This window comes from Denticeps clupeoides, chromosome 19 (assembly GCF_900700375.1).
Source record: "Denticeps clupeoides chromosome 19, fDenClu1.1, whole genome shotgun sequence".
Classification (NCBI taxonomy): Eukaryota; Metazoa; Chordata; class Actinopteri; order Clupeiformes; family Denticipitidae; genus Denticeps; species Denticeps clupeoides.
In genome coordinates this window covers 4,972,676-4,993,327 of record NC_041725.1, presented here as the reverse complement: position 1 = coordinate 4,993,327, position 20,652 = coordinate 4,972,676, and the positions used below count along the sequence as shown (strand labels likewise).

The window sequence follows — 20,652 nt, the reverse complement described above, 5'->3', positions numbered from 1 at the left end:
AGTGAGAATCTACCAATGTAAATGGTCATGAAAATAAAGAAAACACAAGGTGTGTCCAAATTTTTGGCCTGTACTGGCCTGTACTGTACTGTACAGGCCTGTACTGTACAGATTTGATCCTTTCGAGATGCACTTGTAGTTCCTGTGGTCAAACATGGGTTGTCACATTTGCAGGTATAATGTCATAATAATCTTTTAATTGCACAACACCACTTCCATATGTACATGACTGGGCTCTCGCTGTCATAAATAGTCTCAGGATCATTATTGCACAGTTTAAGTTTATTTATATGTGCTGTGAAGGTAAGATGCACTGATTTCCAGCTAATTGCTTTAAACATAAACATATTATGGGACCTCATTCAGCCATGGATTTGCTTAGTAAACCATTCAATTAATAACCATAAATAAATTGCACTTTTTTTTCAGCATTTGGTCGGGAGTGAAAATTGTGCTTTTCACACATGGTGGCTCTAGCTAACTGGTACAAATAGCATAGATTTGCTCTTTACTAAATAAATAACTAGTTTGAAGACAGAGCAATCATTTCTCATCTCTGCTGTCAGAGACCTTGAAATGTGACTCAACACCACATGACTGCTGAGTTTTAATGCAAATGCATGATTATACATCATATCGCATACATACTAACTCTGGAGATTATCATCCTATTATCGAATGCCCTTTGCAGATGACTGCATCTTGTTTTTTACCACACGACCAAGACACACACACACACATACACACACACGCACACACACACACACACACACACACAGAAAATTGCCTTGCCATAGGCAGAACTGAAATATCAGCAGGTGCATAGCATGATTCCCAGGTGACTTAAAAAACTGCCACACCAACTCCTTAGCATGAGTACTGTCACATTCGCAGTGAAGGAAAATAATATTTTTCATTTTTTTCATTATGTGCTGCAGACATCAAAAATACATCCAATATCCATGACCTTCACAAAAAAGTAAGGTCCTAAAATAACATTTTATGTATCAATCTTTTAAGGATCAAGAGAAATATACGCCCTACAGAGCACAATGGAAATCACAGTGTTCTCCTGAGCAATCATCTCTTCATCTGATTTCCATGTTCTTGGGTTACCCTCACTAGAACCTCTAGCCACTGCAGCTTGAATGCTTAAGTGGGTTTTCCAAGCACCCCCAGTGTAGAAAGCTTCAGAGAGCATTTCTCTGGGATCTCTACTCAGTCAGTTGGGGAAAAGTTACTGGCCGGTAGGATCTGACCTTGCACTGTGTCAGGCAGAAGGCAGGAATCAGTCAAAGTGAACTGTACCAGATGGGCGCAAGGCCCCCCCTGGGCTGAAAAGCTACAATCTCAGTCCTTTCTCTCAAAGGGAATCAAGCTAAAATTTTCAAAACTGACTTTCTACTTATATCTAGTTTGTTCCAATTGGTTGTTCCAGTTTTCAACCACAAATCTGCTTAGGCGTTGCTGAGCTGGACATTGTGAGTGTGTGTAACCCTCGCAGGATTTGGTGCCCAAGAATAACCTGATGTCTCCCCATGACTGTGGCCTTAAGAATAGGGCTGGATGGAATATCCAATGTGCTCCAAGTGCAGACGCTGTGTTTCTCCTATATTGCGAGTGCATGTTGTCTGCCAGAAAAGGCTACAGGTGAAAGTTGGAATTAAACTCAGGCTGATTTTAATTGGAAAACTCCTGTAATGAGGCACTAACTAACTAGGCATGCGGGGCAGCCTTTCGCCACGGACCACAGGCCACACAACCTCAAATCTAAATCTAATTGTGCTCCGTTATTTGACAGACTGGCCTCCTTTATTAATCCTTAAAAAGCCCATTCTATTCAAACAATTATCAAATAATAACACGTTAAAATATAAAAGCTCTTTTATTACCCATGGTGATTAAGAGTTATGAAAGGCCTGTGATTAGCATGCATAATGTGTTGCCCCCTCCTCACAATATGGATCACTCAATGACAAACTGCCTGGCGTAATTACACGGGGAACAATGGGAAGGTCCCTGCCTTAATTAAAATGCTCCAGATACATTTGACAAAAACTTCACCCAGCTGATTAAAACCACACAGATTACCTGTGGGATGGAATCAACTCAAACAGATCAAAACTAGTTAATGATAGGACAGACTAGCATTCAGGTGAAACACTTTAATAGCAGCTTTTGCCATCTTCTCAGACCGTCCTGACTGCAGATTGTCCTTGCAATGATAAACTCTCAGTTCTACACTTCACGCTACATATGAGCACCGAAAACTTTGAGGGTTAGGACAACCATTTTTACCCTTTTGCCCTGGGGCAAAATCAGTTTTGTGCACTCTCAAAGTAGCTAAACTGGACACACCCACAATTTTTTTTTCTTACACTTTACACTGCGCTGTATATACCAGATGACCAAAATAATTTTTGTCATGCAGTGAGTCACGAGGAACAGGATTAACAAACTGCGTGACAGGAAAGTGACAGGAGATGGAAATTCAGTTCTATCAACTCTTTCCATAATTTTCACAATGTGGGGAACTGAACCAGGACCTTTTTGCTAAGAAGGGAATCACGAAGGACCAGAACCCCCTCTTAAGCAGCATATGACAGACTTAGACGACCCCGCTGGCCATGATCGTGCATGTGAAGCGTGAAAAACAGAGGCCCTGTAAGACTCCTACTGACAACCTGATTCTCATGGCAGGCATGTGGAGATCTTCTTGACATTGTGCACTCGGTAAGAAGTAAAAAAAAAGAAAAACTGTTAGGCCACTGGCAGACGTGGTGAGAGACCCAGCTGAGAAAAGAACAAGTGGGGAGGCGATCCTGCGAAGCTCAATCCAAATCTCTAATGGGCTGGGCTGAAGTGTGAAGAACAAGCTTAATTAAAAACCAAAAATAACCACCAAATCTTGACGAGAAAACACGTGCAGGAATGCCGCACGTTGCTTCCGCTGGAAAAGACCCTTGATTTGTGCGCATTACTTACAGCTGGAGGGACCCTGCGCAGGGTGAGTGTGGCACGACGATAGATCCCACCCGGGTCCCATAGGCCCTCCCCATTGATTAAAGGAGCTGTGACTGCTGGCAGGCCGCACTGTTCCTTTTAGCACCGCTCCCTTCTATGTGGCTCTTTGGGGACTCCCTGCTTTCAAGGAACAGGAAGTCGGTTCAGCGAGGCATGGCAGTCTCCTTTCTGGGATAAATGGTCCAACACATTGGACCTAACCTCATGCGACCATCTCTCTATTAACCTCAAACTTTCAGATAATAGGCCTTCTCCTGTTCTACATCCCTGAGGGCCACTTACTCGGGGTCTCCTGGGATCCTGTCTTTCATAAGTCCTGAAATACCTCACACATGCACATATACACTGTCCCATGTGTCAAAGTAAATTTGCTAAATCAGGACAGCGCTATGACTTCTTTTTGATTGTTACAATTTTTATTCCTTGCATCCCTCAGGATTTAAAAACCACTTGGGAATTCGTGGATGATATCGCTCCATGGAAGAGCTTCTTTCGCACATGACATCCTCAACATTCCCTACTCGCTGAGCTCTTTATGCAGAGACTGGACAGGAGTTCTGTACATCATTGGCAGGGAGGCGGCTCCATATCCTTGTGTCAGCTTTTTGTTCTCTGTGGCTAATTGTGTTTCTCCTTGTCTGTAATTTCAGCGCCTCCAGAAAGGAAATCTGGCCCCCGTTCTGCTTTCCCAGGCCTTCAAATGGGCCCTGGGACTTCACACAATGAGACTAACAATGTTTCTCGCAAGCACACTTGAACAGTGGCAAGTTCTGTGAATTGCACACCATTGGAAAATGGCTTTGAGTACAAAAGAATCTTACATACAAAAGCATGACAACTCAGCATTCTTGCTAACGGCAGCAGTAGACTGCAATATACTAGCGAGCCAAGGTATTTAAGCACTGTGGTATGCCAGAATTGAGTTTTGTTTGTAATTAATTTCAATTCAAATTTACATTTTTGCAAGGCATCTGGGTGTATCTGCCACATAATGAGTTGAAATATGCAATTCTCACACATGAGTTTCTATATATAATTGACATGCCGTACTGGTCATCAAGGGATTATTAACACCTAATCCTAGTAAATATATATATAATTTATATATATAAAAAGTACAGAATTTCACATGTGTTCATTCATAGTTGTGATGCCTTCAGTGAGAATCTAAATGGTCATGAAAATAAAGAAAACACATTGGCGTGTGTGTGTGTGCATGTATGTGTGTGTGTGTGTGTGAGTATATATATTTATATAAAATCATTTTAGTAATGAAACACTGTATGTTCATTTTTTTTAAAGTATTGAGAAATGTCAATTTTGCAGTGACTGTGGTCTAACCATTTAAACACCTTTGACCATCTGTCTGCTTTTTCTCTAATCATGAAAATTAAGCACCTTACTGAGACGTGAAAATAAAACCATGACATGAAAAAAACATGACATTAATGGAGTGTTAATGCCATGTGTGGAGATGGTGTTAGTCCCGCCGCCTTGGTGCACTCAAGCTATATTCGACAGGTAATCATTCTAACACATAAAGTCATTAACCATCCTTCTAGAGGCTGTGTGCACCATGTGTGCACCATGTGCTGTGCTGCAGTGTTTCACAATGACAATCACTTCACTTTCACTTCACTTTCACATTGTTCGAATCTGTCATTTGATGAGAACACACTTTGTTTCTCAACCCTAGAGGTTAGAGAATTACTCTGTACTGAAACTCATCAGTTTAAAATTAAAATAAATTTGGTGTTGTGCCAGTATCAGGAGCAACAGAGCACACTCACCATTGGAAAAGACAAGGCAAATAAAAGAGCCTGACTCAGAGAGCCACTATGTAAAATGGTACAGGGTGGCAGATGATTTTTAGGCCCATTCTGTCTACTGTAACAGCCCCTTCAGAGCCAGGCACACATCCAGCCGCTGTCATGGTGACAGGACTCATCAGCAACTATGCCGGGCCTGCTATGTGACGTTCGTCTTGTCATCACTACAGGCCCCTGTCCATCCAACAATCCCCTGCAATTTCCAGCAAGTTTTGATCAGCCCTCAACAACCCCATCGCCAGGGCTCCTGACAGATGAAAATAAGCAACCAAAAGCGAGGTGAGCCATGGTAGGGTCATGGATTTGTGTGAGTGGCATCTGAACAACTAAGCAGCCAATGTGACAGACAGGAAACAGGCAGGGAGACGCATATTTGCCTGCCACCCCACTCCACTCCATTAGCACACATCCTCATTCGCCTAACTAAAACCGTCAGTGTCCAAAGGAAAGTGGGTCCAGATACATCAATCAGTCAGAGTACCGCACCATACAATGAGATCACAAAAAGGTATTGCAATGTTGAGTAGTATTTTGAAGTTACAATTTTATAATTGTGTTTTCACACTGAATTAATGGCTTTTAACATCAACAGCTTTTAGCACATTCTATTTATTTCTTTTATAAAATGCTCGCAATTTGAAAACCTTGATTCATTGAAACCCACAGTATCGTCCTGATATCTCTTTTAAAATATCATAATCATATTTATAGTGCGTTATGAAAGTAATCAGTGTCATTATTTTGCTGCATTAGAGGGGAGTGGTGGCCTACCAGGTAAGGAAGCGGACCCGTAATCGGAAGGTGACAGGTTTGAATCCCAAACTGCCATGGTGCCATCAAGGTGACACTAGCAAAGCACCGTCCCCACACACTACTCCCCGGGCGCCTGTCATGGCTGCCCACTGCTCACCAAGGGGAAGGGTTAAAAGCAGAGACCTCTGTGCGCTGGGTGATGTGCTGTGGTGTGTCAGTGTGACAACTAATCATTTTCACTCACTTTCACTCACTTACCCCATTAAAGGAATGGTAGAATTAGCTTCTATTGTGGAGGAAGTGAAGTGATTGTCACATGTGATACACAGCACAGCACACTGTGCACACAGTGAAATTTGTCCTCTGCATTTAACCCATCACCCTGAGTGAGCAGTGGGCAGCCATGACAGGCACCCGGGCAGCAGTGTGTGGGGACCGTGCTTTGCTCAGTGGCAACCCAGTGGCACCTTGGCGGATCGGGATTTGAACCGGCAATCTTCTGATTGCGGGTCCGCTTCCTTAACCGCTAGGCCACCACTGCCCCGAACATTGCAGCCAACATTGTCATTGTCATTGTCAACGTTGTCTTGACGTTCAGAAAAAAAAGAGAAATACTTTTTCTTTTGGATTCTTCCCCCTCTATTCACCCGTCAATGGCTGAAGCCTATTAAAGGGAAGAGGCAAGAGCCAATTTGAAGTTTCTCCAGTGCGGCGAGTAAAAGAACGAAGGAACGAGAAAGAGAGAGAGAGAGAGAAAACAAAATGTTTAGGCCTCATGCTTTGCGCCTAATGGAGCGACGCGCTTAGGTCTGCTTGACCCCAGCTGTGCGTTTGTTTTCATCAGGAAAACCGTCACCGTGGGACGCCGCACCAGAGAAGCCGGCATGACCCTCAGAACGTGCCACGCCATTACAACACGAAACCCCAAATAAACCGGCAGCGGCGCGGCCGTCACCTTCATTAGCGCCTTTTCTCAGACACAAGATGCCACAGGCACGACGGCATAATTCTAGAACTTCAGGGGTTCAAATAATTAGTGGTGGTGAACTGTGGACTCACTGTCAAAAACCGAATGCAGCGGAAAGTAAATGCAGCCCGGAAAAAGGTGATGCCGGGTAAAAACTCTCCTCCTGCTTGTGTAAGTGACCTAGATATGAGAAGGATATGCGAATCGCTTATATTCCTGAAGCACAAGAAATCCAGAGAGGCGCGGAGATATTAATTACATAAATTGTAACGTGGAACCAAGTAAAAAAAAAAAATGGTCAGGGGCAGCAACCAAGCACCAAGCAGGTAAATAACCTTTTTTTTTGTTTGTCTTCTTCTTCTTTTTTTTTTTTTAACCCGCGGAGTCTGGCTCCTTAAATAATATATTTCGTTGGAATAAAACATTTTTAGGTCGCCACATCAGAGACCGAGATCAAACAATCCATGACAAGTCTTGGTTGTGCAATTTCATTTTTCCCTTTTATGTCAGAGCACTTTAATAAAGCACTTTTTTTTTAAACTACCATTATCCATTACACTGAAGAATAGAAGTTATAAACTGGTTTATTTAGATACATATATTAGGGCTGTCAGTAGATTAAAATATTTAATCGTGATCAATCTCATGTTTGCCATAGTTAACTCGCAATTAATCGCACATTAATCCGTCCTTTAAGTCTTTCCTAAACGTTCTGTTTTTAATACTCTTATCAACATAGGAGTAGACAAATGTTTGCTTTGTGCAGATTAATGTCTTTTAATTCAAAAATAATCTTGCACTTGTGTTAAAAAAAATATTACAAAATTACATTTAAACACAATTTTTAATAAATTAAATTGAACATTGCAATATACTTAAATAAAGCTGTATCTTTTTCTTCAATAAACATATGTAAGTCAAAGTCAAAGTCAGCTTTATTGTCAATTCTGCCACATGTACAGGACATGCAGAGAATTGAAATTACGTTACTCTCAGACCCATGGTGCTTACAAGTAACATTGCAAATCACTTTCGTCTGGTAATGCTTTGAATCTGAACTTCCCATTCAAAATACTCAATTTCTTCTAATCGGAAAACTTCACTGATGATAAGAATGTGCTTCCAGCGTAGCTTTCTGGCATCCCAACCTTGAACACTATGGGCCGCAGTGGCGCTTTTTTTTTTTTTGCCTTTTTGCCCTCATCAACAGTGAGAACCAGTGCAAGGCAAGCAGACAGCTGTCCCAAGCTGGCTGAAATGAGGCCAGGCGAAGTAAGACGCTGTCCAGAGCGATCATGTGACTGGTCGTAATCACAACTGATCTGATATGGAGCAGGAGTCAGACAGGAGCAGGCAGTCAGGACACCTCATTGGCTGAATTAATTACATAGTGACCTCTTAATGCACCCATCTACCTTAAAATGCACTTCCCTGAATGCATCTGCCTAAAGTAAATCACTATGAGCTACAGATTAGGTGTCTGGTTGGATCCAGAGAAGAACTATCAGAGACGAATAGAACAGACTCATACCTGTCACCAGCGACAGTTTCTTTGAAGGGTGACCAGATGCAAATGGTCAAGTTGTCTATCTGTCTGGCACAATGAAGGACAAAGCAGAACAAACTGCAAACTTTGACTTTGATGTCAATGCAACACATTTGATTTCACAAAACACCAGTTAAACACAGTAATCATCCAAATGGGTTCAATAATCCCCATTCAAAAGAAATAGCCTTTATGGTCATAAGAGTGCCAGATAATAACTCCTGGAGTGGAATTCTCTGAACCCACATGTGCACACGACTTATTGGCCATCACTTTTTTTTAACACTGGACAACTAAACTACATTACAATTACATTTTCATTTACTGCATTTACCAGACCCCCTTATCCAGAGCAACTTACAATCAGTAGTGACAGGGACAGTCAGCCCGGAGACACTCAGGGTTAAGTGTCTTGCTCAGGGACCTTTGTGACCTTCTGGTTCATAGGCAAGTATCTTACCCACTAGGGTACTACCACGGCAATTAATTAGAATGAAGACGTTAGCCATGAAAATGCCAGAAATGTATGCTACAATGCAATACCTCAGCTCACGTGTGTAAGTAAACACCAGTGAAGGGCCGCCGATTTGTTCATGAGAGTGGCCCCCGTCCGGCACACTTAACCCTGACCTGCAGCAGGGGGAACGGACCTTTAATTGGTTAATGTGAGTCAAGAGCGTGAGATAAACGGAGAACGTTAGGCGGAAATATCACGAGACGCGCACAGCCCCTTGTTCATACACGGGGGTCATAATCTGCGGTGCTCAGCTATCGCGCCGGCTACTGACGCACAGCGGGCCGCTGTTTCTCAAGGCATGCATATTTTGCCAGGCCCATGAATAAAACAGTCCGTCCATTAAATATTCACGTTGGTAAATATTTGCATCCTCACGCAAGGCTTTGAACCGGCCAGTGATTACAGCAGCCTTTTGTGTAGATAAAAAAAGAAAGAAAGAAACTTCAGCATGGCCTTCCTTGTCATCATAAAGCATGTCTTTCGTGCCACAGGGATTTCATGTTTTTGCCGTGGACATAGATGCGACATTTACACCGATAAACAGCTACAGCTACAGTGAAGGCGGGTAACAGGGGGAAATAAATAAATAACCCTTGTACGTAACATCAAAGTGAAGTGAAGTGATTATCACATGTGATACACAGCAGCACAGCACACGGTGCACACAGTGAAATATGTCCTCTGCATTTAACCCATCACCCTGAGTGAGCAGTGGGCAGCCATGACAGGAGCCCGGGGAGCAGTGTGTGGGGACGGTGCTTTGCTCAGTGGCACCTCGGCAACCATCTGATTACAGGGCCACTTCCTTAACCGCTAGGCCACCACTGGCCCAAAGTCGACCGAGGCGCCCGTCGCCTCAGCTTTGTGGCCGTAGGTATCCACCGGCTCTTGCCAGAAGTGTGGTTGCATTAAAGCCGCAGTACGCCCGGCTGCCGTTGGCTTAATGAGGGGTTGCATTTCCACTGTCCGCACTGCTCGGGGTCTCACCGAAGAGCCAAGGATCCGCTCGAGTGTAGCGCCACGAGTCCTGGACAGCAGGCATGTGCGCATCTGTCCCTGTCAAGACACTGTGAGAGACGCACAGATGCACTGTCGGTGAAGCCTCATCATAAATTCAGCAACACAGAGCTATATTCCTCTATGATGTGTTGTTTTAACAACCATTTCATCTTGGGCCGATTGACATTTGAGATAACTGCCGCATTAAGCAAATTTGTCACAACCACAAAAAGTCAGATCCAAAATCCCCCCCAAAAAATGTATTTTTCCTCCAAATTTGCTGAATATGAATAATGAAATGGCAGATACAGTAACATGGCCCTGATGTAAGAAGCATGTTGAGGTCCTGCGCCCTACCTGCAGCGAGAAATGTTGGGACTCGTCTGCTTGTCAGGTAGAAAAATAAATGCAAAAATAAGTGCGTCTACTTGTACATGGGTTCTACAGACATAATTTCCACTTCAATTTTTTTGTACACTGCCTAATTTTTTATGAAATGTCCTTGTTTGCACTAGTGGGAAAAAAGAAATAAAAAATGTAGAAGAAATTGTCTACAAAATCTATTTTAATTCATTGTTATTATTACATTTATTAGCATTATCAAGTATTCAGTCAAAGTACTTGTGTGTATATGTGTAAATTTGTTGAAATCGGTGAACTGTCTAATAACACAGACTTGCACTGCATTGCACTGGAACTCAAGACTAACAGTATTTTGATGGTTCCTCTCTTCCTGTATGCAGATATTCCTTCATTAGCAGCCATTTCCAGCTACCAGAGGTTCAGTGTTTCAGTTTTTGTATCAATGATCGTATCGAGTATATGTGTATGTGTGTGTGTCCTTTGTGGATTCCGGTCCTTGTCTAGCCATCATTCCGTCCCCATCGAATTCATGTGTGTGTCTCGTGTTCATTTTCACTTTTACTATTATTTACCTTCCCACCACAACCACTGACCATCTTTGAGTGCATTCAAGAGGAATAACGGATTATACTTTGGCTTGAAAGTTTTGACCAAAGTGAAGATTTGAAATATTTGCTGGTGACTCCTTGCACAAGAGACTCCATACGGACTGTGACGCACATCAATCTGAAGTTTATGCATGAAGGTGATCAGCAGCAGCCCGAATCGGTACAGCCACGGCGGTCGCGGAACATTAGGCTAGTGCAAAGACCGGCCCACCCAAGATCCTCGACATGCTCAGGTGCCTCGGAATCCGGCGGGCGGCGCGGCTGCGTGGCATGTTAACACCACGCCCGGGCTTAGAAAGCAGGCTCTCATAAATATGCAGGTTCACATTCAGAGATGGCAGGCGATCATGTGAGGAGCCTCCCAAATGATCAGGCCTGTCATTTAAAATGCTGTTAGGGGGTTTTATCCTCCAGGTAGAGCCTTTTTTATTATTTTATCCACCCCCCCCCCCAAATGCCAAGTGAGTAATGAAGCTGATGCCGCGACCCTGCAGTGACGTGATCTGGACTACTACTGATTAATCTTGCACTAAATTGTAAGATAAGTCACTGAGCCAAACTAAACGTGCGAGGAGGAGCAGCTGGAACCCCCTTTCATCCCCTCTTTTTTTTATATATTTATTTGTTAGCAAATCGAGTCGATTGCCACGGGAGCCTTTTTGCGCCAGTTTTGGGAGGAGGAGGAGAGCGCTGCCTCCCGCCAACGCCGGCCTACCTGACCGCCACTTCACCTCGCCACCCAGACAAGAGCGCCGGAATCAGGCCTGACTCAGATGTGGCAGAGTGAGTCTGGAGGTCTGCACGGAACCTATAATCTAGGCTGCCGGCGACACGGCGGGGGACAGATGGCTGCGGAAAAACGGCGCTATTTATGCCGGCTACAAGGCGGGGATTACGGACGAGGTGGTCGCCGGTTAATGGCCCAGCCAACTGCTGTGTGTGATAGGCTGGATTGAGCGAACAACCTGGAGAAAAGATGCCTGAGTGTTAATGGTTGCAGATTAAGCATTACGCAACCGCCACTGGCTGCGTGAGGGAAGCTGCGTATTGGGGGCATCCGAGTAGCTCTGGAACTCCAGATGGCTCTCAGAGGAAACAAATATGACAGAAAACAAACATGTTAGGGGAAATTGTAAGTAAATGTTCAGTTAATTTGCAAAAACAAAAGTGGCAAATCCAATATTAATCCCAATTTATACAATATACAGAAGGACGAATTAAAGGGGAAGATGTTTACAGCTCAGTGGCGGAACTCAATTCGGTGGCACATTTTAGGTTCGGTTGTCTCTTTAGGGGACAGAGTCACCGCAGATCAATCCACAATGTGGTTCTGAGTGACCTCACACTTCTGGGATCATGATGATGAGGATGATGCCCCCAATGACAGGAATCATCATCTCACTAAGGCACTCAGAGCCGGGGGGGAATATTGAATTTCAGGAATATTGAATTCATTAGTTTGTGCCTCAGAATGCCTGAATTAAAGTGTTTATAACCTACACGTTCCCTTTTGTGATGTCCACGAAAAAGGGTTTGCTATTCAAATTCAATTCTAACACTACCACACACATAAAATGAAGGAATTGTATTCGGTTTGGTTACATTTGGTTACATTTTTGACACATTTAATATTTTTGTGGTGCCGTATAAGCATTGGATGTCATTGTCCGTTTACATTAAAATGTGAATTAAATAATAATCTAACACTTTTGAAAGTGAAAGTGAAGTGTGTGGGGACGGTGCTTTGCTCAGTGGCACCTTGGCAGATCGAGATTTGAACCGGCAACCTTCTGACTACGGGTCCGCTAACTATTTTTTTTTTAACATGTACAATTTGTGTGCACATATAAAAATCAACTTTTGTCTTTTGTGTGCGTGTTTTTTTTTGACTGTTGACTGACAACTACGTCTCTTCCCTGTCACACAGAGATGCATCATCTGACTCTTTCAAGAGGAAGGCGATTGCATCATAGGAGGCTGTCAGCGTTCTACATATCGCAGACAGTAAAGGTCAAAGCCCCGGCTGGCGCTCATCTGGTCAGGGTGGCTGTGCCACGTGCCCGCCCCTCCGAGTGATGGCGTCTTGTGGCGTGGAATCTGCTCCCAGGCACGAAAACATGCTGCGAATTAGTAATAGCCCCGAAGTCCCGTCCTGCAGCTGTATTTCAACGCTGTTGGCCTGAGACGAGGAATTCATTTGTGCGGAGGCTGCTGCCAAATTGCTCTGATAAGGCGAATTAAACGCAAGCAGTGAAAAACGTCCGCTGCTTTGGCGATACACAGATTGAGAAAATGGATAAGACTGAGCTGTCCATCACAGCAAATTGAAATTAAAATTAGGTTCTGACTAAACGTTGAATGGAGATTTGACTCTATGGGCCAAAAAAAACATACAAATCAATAAAGTCATTTTCCATAAATGCAATTTAGGTCACCGTACGTCAGTCTGTACGGCAATATGCAGATTGCTCAGACAGGATACATTTACCTATGGCTGTAAAAAAAAAGATTGGTGATTGGAGGCCATGTAATCGTAGCCTTGGCCTAAACAAAGTACATGATTCAATAAAAGCACCGACACAAGATGCACGCTATTGGAAGTTGGCTATTTAAACTGTTTGTAAGCTAACAGCAATACCGTTCAATACTCAGCACTCTAGAAAAGACCTTGTTGATTAGCCCATCATCAAAGTGCAGTACAGCATGACCTTGAATGGTTTATTACGCAATGATAAACTGAAGGACAGAAGTTCAGGGGATCTGCACGGATGTTAATTCTGCAATTATTCTATAATGCGTCCTTCCAGGTATTAATCGCTGGTGTCACAATAGAGGGTAGAGAGAGGCGACTGTGCATAAGACAATTGTCTTAAAAATCTCATAACCCAAACCTGACGTGGCCTTGTATGTATGACGGTAGGTATGTGTGTGTGTATATACACACACACAATTTTATATCATTTTCCATATGTACTCAGTGACAGCCGAGAAGCAGAATTCAGCTCTCTAACATTTGAGGCTGAATCGCAAAATATTCGGATTTACTTATTTACTTCATCCTAACTTGTAGTAGAACTACCTACGTATGTAAACTCCCAAGTGATGAGTTCACAAGACCTTGGAAGTTTACAGTGATTTGTGAGTGGGGAGTTTTTTTTTTAACCAGTGCATCCCCAGGTACAACACCGCTGTGGTGCTGTCATTGCAGGAGAGACAAAATGGTGTCAGTCACACATGGAAAATGATTGCACACTTCTTGTGATGAGAAGCATTCTGATGATAGTAGAGCAGATGTCTCTACTCCCTATATTTCGTATTTTATTCTTTTAAAACCTGTCATGAAAATTACAGTTGCTTTTGTGCCTGTTCAAATGCACCTTAATTCTTCTCATCATTAACTATCTCCTCTGTGACATTATTTGTGGCATATGGGAAAAATTAAAAGAGGTAAACCTTTATTTATTTACCTAAATATTGTGATATTGCATTTATACAAAATCCAGAGCAATCCAAGCAAAAAAAAAAAAAAAAAAAAAAGTCCCTGTCAATGCATTGTGATTTTGGATAAAAGGCCCCTTTCCCTTAATGACCAAAATCTGGAATCTGTTTTATGGTCAGTTGTGACCAAGATAACAACCACATCAAAATTTGGACCCCTGTGGCAAAAAGAAAAAAAAAGCCACATAATGATACCGCCACCACTCTTCACTGTAGGGATGGTGGCATCATTACATTACTGGGCCGCTTTTCATCGGTGAGGAAAGGCTTCTGATTAAAACAGGACGGTGACGAAAAAGAAGGGTGACACAAACCCTGCTTCAGTATGTGGCAAGAAATAACTTATAATCGCATTAACTGCTGCCGTGGTACAGAGTGGCATCCATGACCATTTGGCTGCACTAAAAATACCAAAAATATGGTCCCACAATTTATTTTTCATCTTGTAATCATTCCTATGTCTCTTCCCAAAATTGTGTTCTAAATGTGTTGACAAAAACCAACTAAAGCCACACTTCCGGTTCATTTTAGTCCGACAGAAACCACAGCAAATCGAACTTCCAGAAGCGGCAGCATGCGTCTGCCTTCAGATATTGCAGTAACGTCTATGGATCTCATTTGCCAAGTCCAGAATGTACAGAGCTGTAAAGCTGTCCAAATTCAAAGCTCCACGTGTATGTGCTACCAGCTAAATGGCCGATGATGTACCAGGTCAACCAGAACTAACCAGCTGGAATTGCCACCTGTCATAGCAAAGTCAGGCACACGTCGATTTCCCTCCCGTGCTTGTATACCAGGGCAAGGACAGATCATTTATCCCTATGACTAATTTCAGTGTGAATTACCAAAATCCATAACTCCTCACAGTGAGCACAAATGGACTTATGTCTGAACGTCACGAAGTGAAGCAGTTTTGGAATTTGCCTCAACACCGTAATATTGCTGTAAAAAAAACCCACAGATGAACAACATTTTAAACTGCACATAACTACACTGAATCGGCCTGGCGGACTCTGCAGCTTGGGAAACGGAACAGAATCCCAGACACAAAAATATCGTGTGAAGTGCGAATCCCACCTTCTCATCCCTCTTCCCATTTCTCACCCACCAATTCTGCACTGAAGAAGCCCAATGGACCTCTGCCCAGATCCCACAGCATCCAACAGCCTTTTTTTTTTTTATAATGGGACAAGTCATTAAATCTGGATATATACTGTGAATATTATATTTAAAATGTAGAAACAGTCATCAGTGTTTGACAGAGAGAAGGAGACGGTAAACTAAAATAGAATTAGACTCGTCCGGCCCATTATTATTCTCCCCTTGCCTGCACTTTCTCGCCGCAGTGGGACCGGCGTCTACCTATCCTTAAAATGCTCAGTCGAGTGTAGGAATTAAAAAAATGGGATCCTGCAACTAAAAAGGGTGTCTGGAAACGGCCCGGCAACTGCTCTAGCTTTTCCCATTTACGGCATTTATCCGACGCCCTTATCCAGAGCGCCGTACAGTAAAAGAGTGACGGGGACAGTCCCCCTGGAGACACTCAGGGTCAAGTGTCTTGCTTGAGCGACACGATGGTAGAAAGTGGGGTTTGAACCCGGGTCTTCAGGTTCACTAGGACACAACCACCCACATTAATGTATTTACTGATTGATTCATTCCTAGAGGTGTAAAACGCTCCGATTGTTGGACTGCTCTGTTACAGTGTGTGCGCTTCTCGGTCCAACAAGGCCGCCCGTTCGCCTAATCGGACCTGATCGAGATCAATTGGAAAATGACACGGCCCCTGATCGCGGGCCCATTGTCGGAGGTTCGGTTGCGAGGCTTTTAAAGTGGAATTGCCGAGCGGGCTCGTGGCGCGGAGGCTGGCAGCCTGTTTAATCCGGGCGGACAGGACGCGGCCGCGAGTCGCCGCAGCCCCGGCGTGACGGTGGTCTCGGTGCGGGGTAATTACAGGCCGCGCTCATCAGCGGCCCTCATTAATGAGGCTCTCAGGCACGTTTTTTCCCGACTGAACCGCGGCCTGGATGCGCGTTGTGGCAACGACCGAGTAGAGGCCAGAGGAGGTGAGCGGAACCAATGAAAATCTGAAGTTATTAAATATGCCGGCTCTATCGGGAAGGTCGGATGGGGATAGGCATTTTAAATCGGCAGCGCTGGGTGGGTATTTTCGATCACGCATAAGAGGATCAAACCTTATTTATGCGTTATTATTAATATAGCATGAAGATGAAACTTGTGTGCAGATAAGAGCCCACTGACTAAAACCACCCGTCTTTTCCACACAATAAAACATCGTGGACAGAGTGGTAAATAATGTCAGGTTATATAGCCCTGCCCTAATGAACAGCGTTAGAAAACTGGAGTGGTTGCAATGGTGCATTAATGAGCAGCGTAGGCCATTAACCATTTCCCTCTTTACATTGGGGAAGACAACAAGGTATTAAGAAGACAAGGTCAGATGGCCTATGCTCAGTAACAGCGCTGACTGCTTTATATTGATTATATAACCTGGATTAAAATGGATTGATTGGGTTTTTGCAACAAATTTCAGACCGTAGAAAATAAAAGAAAAAACCTGTTCCCCCGCCCTAAAGTCAGTATTTAGAGGCCCCTTCTGCAGCTGCAAGATGCTTTGGATGAGCTTGGCACATCTTGCCATTGGGATTCATGCCCATTCTTCAAGGTAAAACCGCAGCAGCTCCTTCCTGTTTAGATGGTTTTCGCTTGGGAGCAGCAATATTCAAGTCTGACCACAGATTCTTCATTCGATTGAGGTCTGGACTTTGGTTTAAGGGGAAACGTATAAATGTGTTAGAACGGACAAGTCAATCTGGCCATCGTCCTGTTGGAAGTTGAACCTCAGTCCCAGTCTCAAATCCCTGACAAACCAGATCGGTTCTACCACCTCACGCTAAAAACGTTTGTGGTGTTTAAAAAAAACCCCGATCAAAGTCAATCTTGGTTCTGCAAAGAGACACGATGATATTTTACTTCAGAGCAGGGCACAAATGAACCCATTACTGCTGATGCAGGTAGAATTGTTGGATTATAAGAATAATGTGACTATGCTTCTGTTAACCAACTACACTACAACCAGTGCACATTTTAAACAACAGCGTGCAACGTAATAAACCGTTTAAGCTCTCAGTACAATTACCACAACATCCTGTACACTTACATTAAAACAATGTAAGAAGACAAAACCGTAAAATCTGGAACAAGGTGCAGTTTATGTGTGTAACAATGCCTTCTCGTCCAATCAGGCATCTCTTTAATTGCTAGTTCCGACCGTGCAATTGATCAGTGTGGAAAACTCATGTATTTGATATGTTAAGTCGCTGATGTGGTGATGTAGAAACAGTGCAAGGCATCAGTAGATGTGAAGATGGCAAGTTTTAGAATATATGCTCCAATTTTCAGTGAAAAGTTGTCGTCATGATTACAATTTTCAAATGGAAACAAGCATAACATAACAGGAGTATGACAAGCATATCGATAAGTCATTTATACAAAGTGATGTGTTTTTAACCACTGTTAAATCTGACAATATTAACCCATCTAGACCCGTTGTGGTGGCCCGCGTGACGTCACGGGCATCGCCAGAACGTCCAGCTGAGCCGCTTCTCGGAGCTGAATGGCGATTCCTCGAGCAGATGGCTTTCCCGTGCGCCACGTTGGGGACAGGAGCGTTACTCCGGCGCGGCGAGACGCGTTTCCACGTGCGGTTCACTGTGTAACGCCCTCCAACACGCACACCTCGTTTCGTTTCCAACGAGAACATCGTACCTGAGGCATTATTGCTTATTCGAGCACATTTTAGTTTTGCTTGGTGCCAGTGGCATCGCTCGCCAACACGGCCACCTGCACCTCCCTGACGGCGCATGTCGCACGGCTCACCGGGAGAAGCCGACGTTGCCAGATCTCGCGAGAGAAACGGGCGCAGACGTCGCGCAACTCGTCGGCGACCGCGCCGTCCAGCACAAGTCGGAATTGAAATAAATAATAAAAAAAAAAAAGCCAGAGCACGGAGAGACTATGACGCCCTGTATGAACGAATGGATATGAAGTGTGCATGTTTAACAAGTTTAACACGTCGAAATCAATGCATTTCGCTCATTTCGCGTCGTTATTTAAAAAATATTTAGCGCTTACTGGATAACATGCAGGCAGAAAAAAGAATTGTATCTTCTTTTGATCAAAAGAAGGGATCCACGCAAGTTACGAGATGAGCCGCGTTACGGCGTAACAAAGAACCACCGCCCCCGACGTCGCGTACATTAAGCGGACTTGGCAACCGCGCCCGTGGCCCGTTTCACCGCCGCGACAAGGACGCAGCGCGGCCCCCTACCTGCAGCGCAGAATAAGACATTCGGGGCTCCGCAGCCTGACGTCCGGCGCTCCCCTCGCCGAATGCACGACGAACAAAGCGCCCCATACTACCCAGAAAGCCCCTTTCCCACCATTAAACCGAATTAGAACAAAGTCCGGGCACGTACGTGTTATTTGCCACGTGTAGGTGTGTTATTGAATGAGATGTTCTTCGAACCATACCTCGTCCCTGACTCTCGGAGGTACAACACCGTCGTGAAACTTTAAAACGGGAACGTAAAATATTTATATATAAAAATAAAAGCTCTTGTTGAAGGAGGGAGCGACAGGACACCACGTGATTGATGCTCGATGTTCCCAATATCGGGCATCATTTCACAGCCCAGAGTTCTGCAAAACGGCGGCTAAAGGTGAAAGAGGGTGGATTTTTTTTTATCTGAGACGCCTACGAGTCGCATAGCTTCATTAAAAACATTTCTAAATCGTCTCTTTATGTGGTAGGCATATTTCCAAAAATATAGACATATTATAAAATATTCTATATTTCCTTAACATAACAGCACTAGAAGATTCAAGTTCGGCGTTATTTGATTCCGAGATGGCCGATGAAGAGTAAAGTGCGAGTAATTCTCCGATTACCTCTCATCCGACCAGATCCTCCTACTTCACAGCCCGGAATATCACGGTGGCGCGACGTGGGTCGGATCAAACTCCACTTACGAAGCCGGTGTCAATCCTTCCATCTGTCCGTCCGTCCGTCTGTCGTTCGTTCTTTCTTTCTTTCTTTTTTCCGTGATTTACAGCGCCAGGGCACCTGCTCCGGTCAACTCGAACTCAGAATTGTCCACGGTTCCGGACCCGGATCCCCCACGAACGCACGCACGCACGCACGCACGCCTCGTCCCGCTTCTCCCCTCAAAAAAAAAAAAAAAAAAAAAGCCGAACGGGAGGCGCGTCGGTTCAGCGGGGTCCGTCCTCGGCGTCCGGAGCCCCGGCGGGTGCAGCAGATGTCCCACCGACCGAGTCCTCCCGGAACTTCATCCTGGCCGCCGGCGGTCCTGATGCTGCGGCGGAGCGTCTACCGACGAGCGCGCGGTGGGTGTTCCGCGGAGGCGCGCGCGCGACCGAGGGAGGGACAGAGAGAGAGAGAGAGAGGGCCGTTCGCAACAGATGGCCAGTTTTAAATCGATATAAAAAATATACTTAAACACATATCACAGGTCCTTATATAGGTCCTTCCCGAGAACCCGTGATGCTGCACCATGATCAGCACCCACGCCCGGGTGGAGCCGGTCTGCGGCCTGCGGTCTGCGGGTCGGATCAGGTTACAAGAGGGGCCGCCACGCACGCACGACACTGGGGGGCCAGCGGCTGGACACCGTGTGGCGGCCGTAATAGGCCACACCCACCTCGGTTAACCACGCCCAACTTTGGGGGCTCGACCGACTGTACGTGAAGTAGACCGGATTTTGCCCCTTGTAAGTTATTAATTTGAGTTATTGTGCCCGTTGGAGAGAAACGTGCACAGGATTTGGGGTTCTGTCCGAAATGCGTACTGGGTGGTGGTAGCCTAGTGGCTAACACACTTGCCTATAAACCAGGAGACCCAGGTTCAAATCCCACTTACTACCATTGTGTCCCTGAGCAAGACACTTAATCCTGAGTGTCTCCAGGGGGGGACTGTCCCTGTAACCACTGATTGTTAGTCGCTCTGGATAAGGGCGTCTGATAAATGCGGTAAATGTAAATTAGTGAAATGTCTGGTATATATTTGCCTGTTTTTAATTAGACTGCAGAGTTATTACAGTTCATAAGAGTTCGGTTTCATTTGTTAGGTTGAAGCAGTTTGGTGGTGTGGGGAGAAGCCCAGGTCGTCCATCACACTTGCCATGTCCTGTCTCATTATACATGGACGAAGTGGAGGTCGCCCGTCCCCAAATGTCCCAGCGTGGTTTATAATGCTGCCCCCAACTGCATAACACAGTGGGTCAACACCAGACATTCGATCGAGGCATTTAGTTGAAATGGCGTGACAAATAAAACATTTTTGTACCTGGAGATGTGTACCAAAATCTGTGAGATTTACATGAACTACATCATGAAGGGAACTTTGCTTTCACTTTCAAGTTCTGCAGAAACGGGCGCGTTCAATGAGTCAGCAGAACACAAAATTAAGATTTAACCACACACACACACACACTTGGACAACCACAGGG

General features: G+C 44.5%; 1 protein-coding gene across 3 annotated transcripts in view; it reads right to left on the bottom strand.

Annotated features, from left to right (window-relative positions):
- The window catches only part of LOC114769681 (leucine-rich repeat and fibronectin type III domain-containing protein 1-like protein), a 99,716-nt gene extending 80,373 nt beyond the window's left edge, over positions 1-19,343 (bottom strand). The window contains exon 1 of one of the 3 annotated variants that reach the window (XM_028962903.1): positions 19,076-19,343. The gene's annotated coding sequence lies outside the window, so the exon portion shown is untranslated. Of the gene's footprint in view, positions 1-18,455; positions 18,516-19,075 lie in introns of those variants that run through there. The other 2 variants (XM_028962904.1, XM_028962905.1) reach the window with 2 other exon arrangements.
- Between the last annotated feature and the right edge of the window lie 1,309 nt (positions 19,344-20,652).